Below are 10,582 nucleotides of genomic sequence, written 5' to 3'. Positions count from 1 at the left end.
TGGCTTGGAGAGTTCTGGGTCGGCATTATCTGCCTTGGAGCCTCCCCCTAACCTGACTCACACAAATGCTGACTTTGATCGAAGGCAGTTTCCCCTGGACTTGGCTTCTGAAGGCTTGGTTACAGCTGCAATTCAATTACACGAGTAACAGAAGCACCCAGAAAGAGCGCAGCTTGGCGGGGGCCCAGAGGACCGTACTGCAGAGGGAGACTCAAGGTTCTTGTAATAGAGCATCTTCTGGAATGTTGCAAGGAAGGCAGGAAACCTCTACAACACCTCAGCGCCGCCCCCCCCTCCGCCCCGGTGTTGTGTTAATCTGTAGTGTTACTTCTTTCTCTCAGTTGTAGTGGTCAAATGTCACTTTTCCATCCTGTGGAGGAGTGATGTAGATCCGGGGCCACGAACCTTCTTCACCCCCTTTCCACCGCCCGGCCGTGGGAGGACTCTGACCTTGGTTCTTCTCAGACAGCTGTTTTCATTTTTTTCCCCCATGAATTGTGTGGGTAAACAGCCTCCTTTATTAGATAAAAGCTTTATCAGCTCAGCCGCTCACCTTCTACATACAACTTCTTTCTCACAAATACAAGTCTGCATTAAGAGTGAGCTGAACCCGATTTTGTCTCCTGAGTCATTATCTTGGATTTAATCCGGCGGAACCTTGAGTTGCGAGGGCAGGCTCTCAGCTGTCTCTGGCGTTCATCGGCTGCCATCTGCTGGGCAATGCTGGTATGACATGGTCTCCGGCTGCAGGCCATTTCACCAGGGGTGAAGAGGTTCATCCATTCAATTGAAAAATATTTATTGAGGGGAAACTGTGCCAGGCATAGTTCTAGATGCTTGGATTCATTGGTGAACAAAACTGACAAATATCTCTGTTCTTCTGGAGCTTATGTTCTTGCAGTGGATGATAATAAAGAATTCGGTAAGGTAGAAAGTGATCAGTGCATGGAAAAAAACTACAAAGCAGAAGATGCAAGGGGGATGGGAAGTGCTGGGTGGGGAAGGTGAGTTGCCATTTTAAATAGTTTTCCGGGTCAGCCTCATTGAGAAGGTGACTTATGAATAAAGCATTGAAGGAAAGAAAAGCCTTTGCCATGGAAGACAAGCTTACCTGACAGAATGGCTGGGAGTACAAAGGCCCTGGGGTAGGACTGTGCTCTGTGCATTCAGGAAGTAGCCAGGAGGCCAGCATAGCTGAATAGAGTGAGCCAGGGAAGAGGAGTCAGAGAGGTGATCAGAACGAGGGAGAAGGGCCAAGATGGTGCCGGGTCTTGTGGGCCATTGGCTGTCTTGATCGGCTTAGGCTGCCGTCAGAATATATCACGGTGGCTTCCGCAACCCAGACATTTACTTCTTAGAGTTCTAGAGGCTGGAGAGTCCAAGATCGAGGTGACAGCCAGTTCAGTGTCTGGTGAAGGTCTCCTTTTGGGCTGTGAAGGGCAACTTGCTCACTATGTTCACGTGGCCTTTCCTCAGTTCCTTGTTGTCTTCTTCATCCAAGGCTACTGGTCCCCCCAGGAGAGCCCCGTGACCCAGTTTAACCCTAATGACCTCCCAAAGGCTCCACGTGCCATCACAGTGAGGATGAGGGCTTCCCCGTGCTGGCGGGTTGGGGGTGTGTGTGCAGAAGCCACGTCTGCAACATCACAGCGCCAGGATGTATGGAAAGTGCTCTCAAAAACACAAGCCACTCTGCTAATTTTCTTCATTCAGTGCATGAGGTGGGGAAAATAAAGTCCAACCATGTGTGTGGAGGTGATGTGAGTGTGTGTGTAGCCTGTGTGTGCATGGGAGTGAGGGTGTGTTTGTTGTGTGTGAGTATGTGTCTGTAGGTGTATGTGGGTGTAATATGGAGCAACTACTCACTGAGAGATTAAATTTCATTTAATTTATTTTGGCGTGCCCTCCAAAAAAAATCAGTTTGTACCAAAAGCATGCTTTCTTTTTTTAAATTTTTTTTAAAGATTTTATTTATTTATTATTTATTTATTTATTTATGTAGAGCGAGTGCGAGCAGGGGAGGGGCAGAGGGAGAGGGAGAGAGAGAATCTCCAGCAGACTCTGAGCTGAGCAGGGAGCCTGTGGTGGGGCTCAATCCCACAACCCCGAGATCATGACCCAAGCTGAAATCAAGAGTTGGATGTTTAGCCTACTGAGCCACCCACGTGCCCCAAGCGTGCTTTCTGGGTACCTGTTTGCTTAGATAAATGAGGCTTTCATCAGGGCCCCTCACTTTCCTTCCCCACCAGCTCTGCCTCAGGCCCTACGACCTGGAAGGCTGATGTCCTCTTGGCATATTAACATACAGCAGGCTGAATTCCTCTTCCCTCTGGCCTGCAAATGTACCTGGCTTTCTTTCCTTCTGCAACATTTGCTGCTCGCCCCTCTTCTTGGGAGTGGAGCCCACCCTTCCCCTAGCTTGCTGTGGAGGGTGCAGAGTTGGGTAAGACCCGCCACAGCCCTGGCCAAAGGAGATGACCATTTCCCAGAACCCCAATGTCATGACTGAACTCAATTGCCCAGTGTAGAGAGGTCAGAAGTGTTTGAACTTCGGGGGCCAATTGGGTGGCTCTAAATTGTACATTTGTCACTTCCCAGCTCGGGGATTGGAGGTGAATTCTTTAATGTCTCCCAGCTGCTGCTCCAATGGTCAATACCCATCTCATGGAGTAGCTGAGGAGACTAAAGTGATCTGTCATTCAGGTCCCGGATGTTTCCTGAGTACCTACTATGCACCAGGTGCTGGTCTAGGTTCTGGGGGCACAATAATGAAGTCTCATGAGGTATACTAGCAGGATGTAATGTTAATTAGCATAAGATGTCAAACTTTCAAAAGAAGGTGTTCAAGTTTCTAAGAGCACATATTTAGTGCACTCCCAGGTGTTAACTGTGTGTGTGTGTGTGTGTGTGTGTGTGTGTGTGTGTGTGTGTGGAGGATACCGAGTGATAGATACTGGCAATACGGTGTAACACCACTTATAATTACTTAAAATTACAAATCATGCTGTATAAATATTTTTAACATATAACTGAATAGTAATATTATTAAAACATTTACCAGAAATATAAACATTAACAACTTCAGGATAAAGGTCCCTGGTGAGAGAGAGAATGAGAGACAGGAGAATGGGGTTTGGAACTACATGTTTAGCTACATCTGTAATATTTTATTTCTCTGTAAGAAAAAAACCTGAAGCAAATATGGCAAAATAATTACTTCCATTGAATATTTTTAGATTTATTGTTTCATCTACTAAATGCAATTATGAATAAAGCTGCTATAAACATCTGTGTGCAAGTTTTTGTGTGGGTGTAAGTTTTCAGTTCATTTGGGAACTGAATACCAAGAAGTTCAATTGCTGGGTCATATGGGAAGGGTATGTTTAGTTTTGAGAGAAACCAACTGTGTCTTCCAAAGAGTCTGTGCCATTCTGCATTCCCACCTGCGGTGAATGAGAGTTCCTATTGCTCCACATCCTTGTCAGCATTTGGTGTTGTCAGTTCTTTGGATTTGGGTCATCCCAATAGGTATGTAGTGGTATCTTGTTTTAATTTGTTTTTATGTGGTAATATATAATGTGTAGGATAGTTTCAGAAGCTTTTTTTTTTTTTTTTTTGCCATCTGTGTATCTTCTTTGGGAAGGTCCATTCAGATCTTTCGCCAGTTTTTAAAATCAGGTTGTTTGTTTTCTTATTGTTGAGTGTTGGAGTTCTTTGTATACTTTGGGTAGTCGTCCCTTATCAAATGTGTCTTATGCAAATATTTTCTCCCAGTCTGTAGTTTGTCTTCTCATTCTCTTGACATTCTCTTGACATCTCTTGGCATCGCAGAGCAGAAGTTTGTAATTTTAATGAAGTCTAGGTTACCAATTACTTCTTTCATGAATGGTGTCTTTAGTGTTGTATCTAAAATGTCATTTCCATACCCAAGATCACCTAGGTTTTCTCCTATGTTAATTTGCTCTTCTCTTTCTAGCTTCCTAATGTGGAGGCTTAAATTATTGATTTCAGATATTTCTTCTTTTCTAATATATGTATTTAATACTATAAATTCTAAGCACTGGGCTTTCACTGCAGCCCACAGATTTGGGTAAGTTGCATTTTCATTTTCATTTAGTTCAAACTATTTTAAAATTTCTCTGGAGATTTCTCACTTGACCCATGTGTTATTTACAAGTGTGTTGTTTAATCTCCCAGTGTTTGGGGATTTTCCAGTGCTATGTCTGTTAGTGATTTCTAGTTTAATTCCATTGTGGTCTGAAAGCAGACATTGTATGATTTCTTTTAAATTTATTAAAGTGTATTTTATGAATATGGTCTATCTTGGTGAATGTTCTATGTGAGCTTGAGAAGAATGTATTCTGCTGTTGTTGGAAGAACTTCTTCTATTAAAGCCCTTAAGCGTATTACTCATAGTTTTGTTTCGTTTTTAAATTCCTGGTCTGATAATTCAAACATTCCTTCTATATCTGACTCTGGTTCTGATGCTTGTTCAGTCTCTTCAAACTGTGTTTTTGCCTTTTAATGTGCATTATAATTAAAAAAAAAAACAAAGATAATGGACCAAATAAGAGGAAACTGCTGTAAATAGGCCTTTAGGGATATAGTGATAAGCTGGGGTGGCAGTGGGGCTATGCGGAGCCATTCCTTAGTCCTACAATTAGGTCTCAGTCTTTTTTTATTTTTTAAGATTTATTTATTTGAGAGAGAGAGAGAAAGGAGAATGAGTGCTGGGGGGGGGTGGGGCGGAAGGAGAGAGAGAGAGAGAGAGAGAGAGAGAGAGAGAGAGAGGGAGCATCTTCAGCAGACTCTGGCTGAGCATGGAGTCCGACTGGGGCTCGATCTCACCACCCTGAGATCATGACCTGAGCCAAAACCAAGAGTTGGAAGCTTCACCGACTGTGCCACTCAGGTGCCCCTAGGTTTGTCTTTTGGTGAATCTATGCCCCTGCACTGTGAACTTCAGGGGTACATCTGTCCCCACCCAGCCCTCAACTTAGACGGGAAAGAATGGCTGGATGGGGCTGGAGTTGGTATTTCCTTTCCTTCACGTGGAAGACTAAAGCAGGCTGGAGCCGAGTATTTCTCCTCATGCAGGTCGATTAGGCTCTGATAAAACCCTAATAGGTTAGTCTCAAGGAGATAGCTTCTCTTGAAGGCGAGCAGTGTTAAGAGGAGAATTATCTTTAGAATGTTCCTTTTTCCCATCCCCCTGCTGGAAGCACAAGGGGAATTTTTCTCCAATGTTCACAGTGAGAACCTGGTGGAGTTCCTGGAGATAAAACTCACAGAAACGTGGGGTCCCCCATGACCAGGCCCACTGGGGTGTTTAGTCACAGACTTGCTGAGCCTCCAACTCTTTGTCAATGACAGCTCTGGGCTTCGTCGTGCTTCCCCTCACTGATTACCCCAGAGGTTTCTGTCAGAGGGTTTCTGCTCTGGCAAATTGTGGTTCTCTGGATGCTCCTATCTGTTTCTTCAAAGTGGGGGGCAGTAGTTTGCCCGGTGACCTCACTTCTCGGGGGGATCTGAAAAGAGTTGTGCATTTTTCAGTTAGTTCAGCTTTTTATTTGTTGGGATGATTTGGCCCCTTCTAAACGCCTTAGTTACCGGATTGGAAACCAAAAGTCTCCTTGCCTTCTTGCGGCTGGCTGGTCTGGGGTACCCCAGGAGAGCACTAGCTTCACAAAATGAGTTTCTACTTTCTAGAAATGATGACATAAAATTGATGTTACTTCTTTAAATGTTGGAAGAGTTCTCCAGTGAAATCATCTGAGACTGAAGATCTCTTTTTCAGAAGCCTTTTAAATCACAAACTCAATTTCTTTAATGGTTATATGGCTACTCAGACTGTCTATTTCTATCTTGGTTGAGTTTTCATAGTTTGTGGTATTTGAAGAATTGCTCCATTTCTTTTAAGTGGTTGCATTTATGATTATCTGTGTTGTCTTTTTATCTTTGTCAGTCTTGCTGGATGTTTATAAATTTTATTGATGTTTTTGAAGAACCAGCTTTTTGTTTGATCTTTCTCTATTGCTTTTCTGTTCACAATTTCAATGATTTCTGCTCCTACCTTTTTTATTTCCTTCCTTCCGCTTAGTTTGGGCTTAAGTTTGGTCGTCTTTCTCTAGTTTCTTGAAGTAAGAACTTAGATTGTTAATTTGAGACATTTTCTCTTTTCTACTGTACAAATTTAGGGTTATAAATTTCCCTCTGTTCTGCTTTAGCTGCACCCCACATATTTTGATGTTATATTTTAATTTTCGCTGAAGTTCTATGATTTTTAAATTTCCTTGGACATTTCTCTTTGACCCATGAGTTATTTAGAAGCATACTGCTTAATTTCCAAGTATTTGAAGATTTTCTTGTTGGCTTTTGACTCACTGAATTTTAACAACAGTCTCTGGTATTATTTTGTCTTCACGAGAACAGGACTTTGTCTATTTATTCTACTGTTATACCACTAATGCTGAGAACAGGACGACAGCATATGCTCAAAAAATAAGGATGAACGAACAATGGAAATATTTAACTTAAAAATCAATAAAGAAAACACTAATCTGAAAAGACATATGCACCCCTATGTCCATCACAGCATTATTTACAAGCTATGGAAGCAACCTAAATGTCCATTGATCAATGAATGGATAAAGATGTTTTATGTGTGTGTGTGTGTGTGTGTGTGTGTGTGTGTGTGTGTGTGTGTGTGTGTGTATACACACACAATCGAATATTATTCAGCCATAAAAAAGAATGAAACCTTGTCATTTGTAAAAATTTGGAGGGACCTAGTGAGTATTATGCTAAGTGAAATAAATCAGGCAGAGAAAGACCAATATTACATGATTTCACATATATGTAGAATCTAAAAAACAAAAAATAAAAAACAAATAGAAACAGTCTCTTAGATGCAGAGAACAAACTGGTGGTTGCCACAGGGGAAAGGGTTGGAAGGATGGACGAAATAGGTGAAGGGGATTAAGAGGTAGTGTCTTCCAGTTATAAATAAGACACGGGATATAATGTACAGTATAGGGAATAGTGTCGATAATATTGTAACAATTTTGTGCAGTGACAGATGGTAACTAGACTTATTGTGGTGACTATTCCATAAGGTATATAAATAGCAAAACACTATGCGTTGGACACCTGAAACTAATACAATGTTGTGTGTCAATTACTCTTCAATTAAAAAAATCAATAAAGAGAAAACAAAAAGCTAAAGAGAAAGAGAGAATGGTATCAGAACATTGATGGTGATTCTCACTGGCTGGGGGAATAGGGTTTTCTTTATTTTCTTCTATCTTTCATATTTTTCAAATTCTCTGCAGGGAGCAGGTAGTACTCCCATAATCAGGTAAAAGAATTATCAAAGTGGGAGCTACTATTTCTGATCATTTTCACTCCCTCCCTGGCAGGCTATAGCAGAATCTGAATTGCTGAAAAAGCTGAAGACGAGAGGCAGGGCTAAAAAGATCCTCAGGAAGGTCCCAGAGCTGACCTGAGCCAGACTCCCTCGGGCACACAGGTAAGGACCGTGCCAACCATCACTCTTGCTGGCTTCTGAGATTCCTGCTACAGTCCCTCTATCCTGTGCATGTCATGTGATTGAGGGTCAATTTCATCCTTCTCACTGCACAGAGGACCCTAGAGAGCTCATGAATTAACGTTCATTCCGGGAGATCTGGTTTGCCATTGGAAATAAAACATCCATCTGCCTGAGTCCAGCCACAAAAACTCCTTTAACAATTTACTTTAAGGAAGCAGTATTTGTGCTTGCTTTCAGGGCTCATAGCATGCAAAAGATTACAAAAAAAAAAAAAAAAAAAGAAAGAAAGAAAATTGGAGGGAGCAGAGAAGAGAGGCTACAGCCTCTATGGCATTGGTTTTTGGTTCTTAGTTTTTAGTTTTTTTTTTTTACTATAACCATCTTTTACACCTTTGGTCACAGCCTCTTCATGTGTTTTCAAGGCAATCTCTTTGGAAAGATGAATAGATGAGATACTGATGGTAACCCCAGCTGGCCAGGGTTACCACCCTCACAGTTCTTAGGTGTGGACGTTTTCTGAAGATGATTGAATATGCTTTTCTACTTTTGAAAATAATGGTGAGAACTTGGTTTAAAATCATAAGACTATGTTCCATTCAATAGAGAGATTGCCCAGATCTGGAAATTTATATTCATCCTTTCCTAGTTTTGAGGTAAAGTGACTTGCTGGAAGGTTCAGGGATTCCCTGGGGGCTCGGGATCGGGCAAGTATGGACCATGAGACCTGGGGATAGCACAGAGCACTCCGGGGACACACCACCCACAGCGGGAGTGGAGTGCGGCAGCGGCTGCCTTCTTTGAGCGGAGCCAAAGAAACCATCAAGATCAATAAGCATAGCCGTACCAGTTTGCTGGAGTCTTAAAGAATAGCCAAGGACATGAGAATCTGGAAAATAATGACATAACCTGATGGGGGAAAATGAAGAATCCAATCTCAGGAAAGTTCATATCAAACAAAACAGGCTCTGTTAAAACCGGCCAGAAATAGAATACTGTAATATAAGCCAGTCTGCCCATTTCAGAATCATTTGAATTCTGCAATTCCTAGGCACCTGATTTGTTTATCCATTTAATTTTTATTGACACCTACTATTCAATTAAATTAAACAAAAAACATGAATTGCTCCTCCATGGCTCCCTGGGGTGGAGAGACCATCCTTGCCCACCGTGCGGACTGTTCACCAACTCTTTCTAGTTTTCCGCTCTCTGAAAATGTAAGGATTTTGCTTTCCCAGACTGTAAATGTTAGGCATGGCCATGAGACTTGCTCCAGCCAATGAAATTTGTGCAGAGTGACACTTTGGGCAGAAACTTCAGCCAGTACATAATTCACTCCATCTTCTTCCCTCTTCTGTTGTGATTGTGGGTGTGTATGTCAAGAGGAAGTGAGCCTGGGTCCCAAAGTATCCAGAGCATCCCTTGCCGACCTGCATGGGACAGGTAGTGTGAACAAGAGAAAGCATTTATTGTGCGAAGCCGCCAAGATCTGGTGGTCGTTACTGCAGTATAACCTAGCCGGTCCTCACTGATGTGCCCGCATGCACACACACATGCACATGCATGCACTTACTGAGTCCCTTCGTGTGCAAGAGAGGGACCCAGGGCCGGGGGGGGGGGGGGGCTGCTGGCAGGGAGGTGGGGTTGGGAGGTAAGACACAATCTCTATCTCCAAAGTTTACAAGCTGGTTTGGGAGATAAGATATCTAGACGATGTATATGATAACGACACAAGAGTGGATGGGTCAAGAGCAAAATGACATGATGTTTGTGTGGCTGTAGCCTTAGAAGGAAGGAGTCAGGTGGGCTCCAGGATGAACGCCACGCATCTCCTCCTGCTCCCCACCCCCAGATGCGCTCCTTACCCGCTGTGCTCTGCTCTCTGCCCCGCGAGACTGACCTGCTCACGTTAAGAGGCTCTTTGCCCTCTGGCTTCTGCCCAGGTTGGGTGAGTGCGGGGGAGGATAGGCTGAGGGCACAGGAGAAGAGCCGAGGGAAAGAGGAGACTGAGGCTAGAATATTTACTCCTCTGGCTTCCTTCTCGTGGGGTCACGCAGGCTGGCTCCACCCCTGGCTGACGGGCCCAGCTCCTCTCAAAATGATCCTCTCCTCTTGACTATCTTTCCAGATTTTCATAATACTTTCTTGCCTTACCCCTTCAGGCCCAGGGGTGGTAAGAGCCCCACAATCAGATATTCGCCCCATAGCCTGTACTATCCCATTTGGTGCCCCTATACCTTTTGTAAATAGTTCTCTCTCTCTCTCTCTCTCTCTCTCTCTCTCTTTTTTAAGGTCTTGTTAAATTATCCCATTTTGAGCATGCCATCTGTTTCCTGATAGACCCTGACTAATAGATCTTGCTTTGGAGAGCCAGCAGGAAATGATCATGCTTGGTCTAATTATAGGGTCAGCTAGTAAAAGAGGCAGAAGGCTTTAAAAAATGATTCACTCTTCATTAAGAAATGAATTATTAAATGGCTTTGCTTCTCCCACCCAAACTGGGAGATTCTGCTCTAAAGAATAAAAGGATTGGAGGCAAAGCACTGGCCTCTTTGCGCCTCTGATGAGTTCTCACATACAGCATAGAGCTGCTTGGGATGGGGATACGACCTCTTTGCCACAAACCTACTGACTGAGAGTTCTTTATCTGCCCTGGGATTCTGGTGGCAAGTTCACTGGTTCTATTTATTGGTTGGTTGGTTGATTGGTTGGCTGGCTGGTTCGTTTTCCCTGTGGGAAGCCAAAGAAGGCTTTGAAAAAGTTGGATTTGAGAGAGTTCTGGTCTCCTTCTCTGTTCCCCACCCCCAGGGACCCTGCTTCGTAGCTGCACCCCACTCTGGGAAGAGATCGGAAGAGGTTGGTCCCTGGAGCCCCAGCAATTCTCAAAGCATCTGGAATGAGCAGACGCTTGCTTGAAGCTGCTGGGGCTGAGCCCGGAGGGGCAGGCTTGCTTAGGCATGCAGGGATATAAAGTTAGAGGAAGTGTAGCCAGCAATTTGGAAAATTTAGGACTTCTTGGGCCGTCATTGGGTTTTT

Source organism: Zalophus californianus, chromosome 15 (genome assembly GCF_009762305.2).
Source record: "Zalophus californianus isolate mZalCal1 chromosome 15, mZalCal1.pri.v2, whole genome shotgun sequence".
Taxonomy (NCBI): domain Eukaryota; kingdom Metazoa; phylum Chordata; class Mammalia; order Carnivora; family Otariidae; genus Zalophus; species Zalophus californianus.
This window is presented reverse-complemented; position numbering follows the sequence as displayed.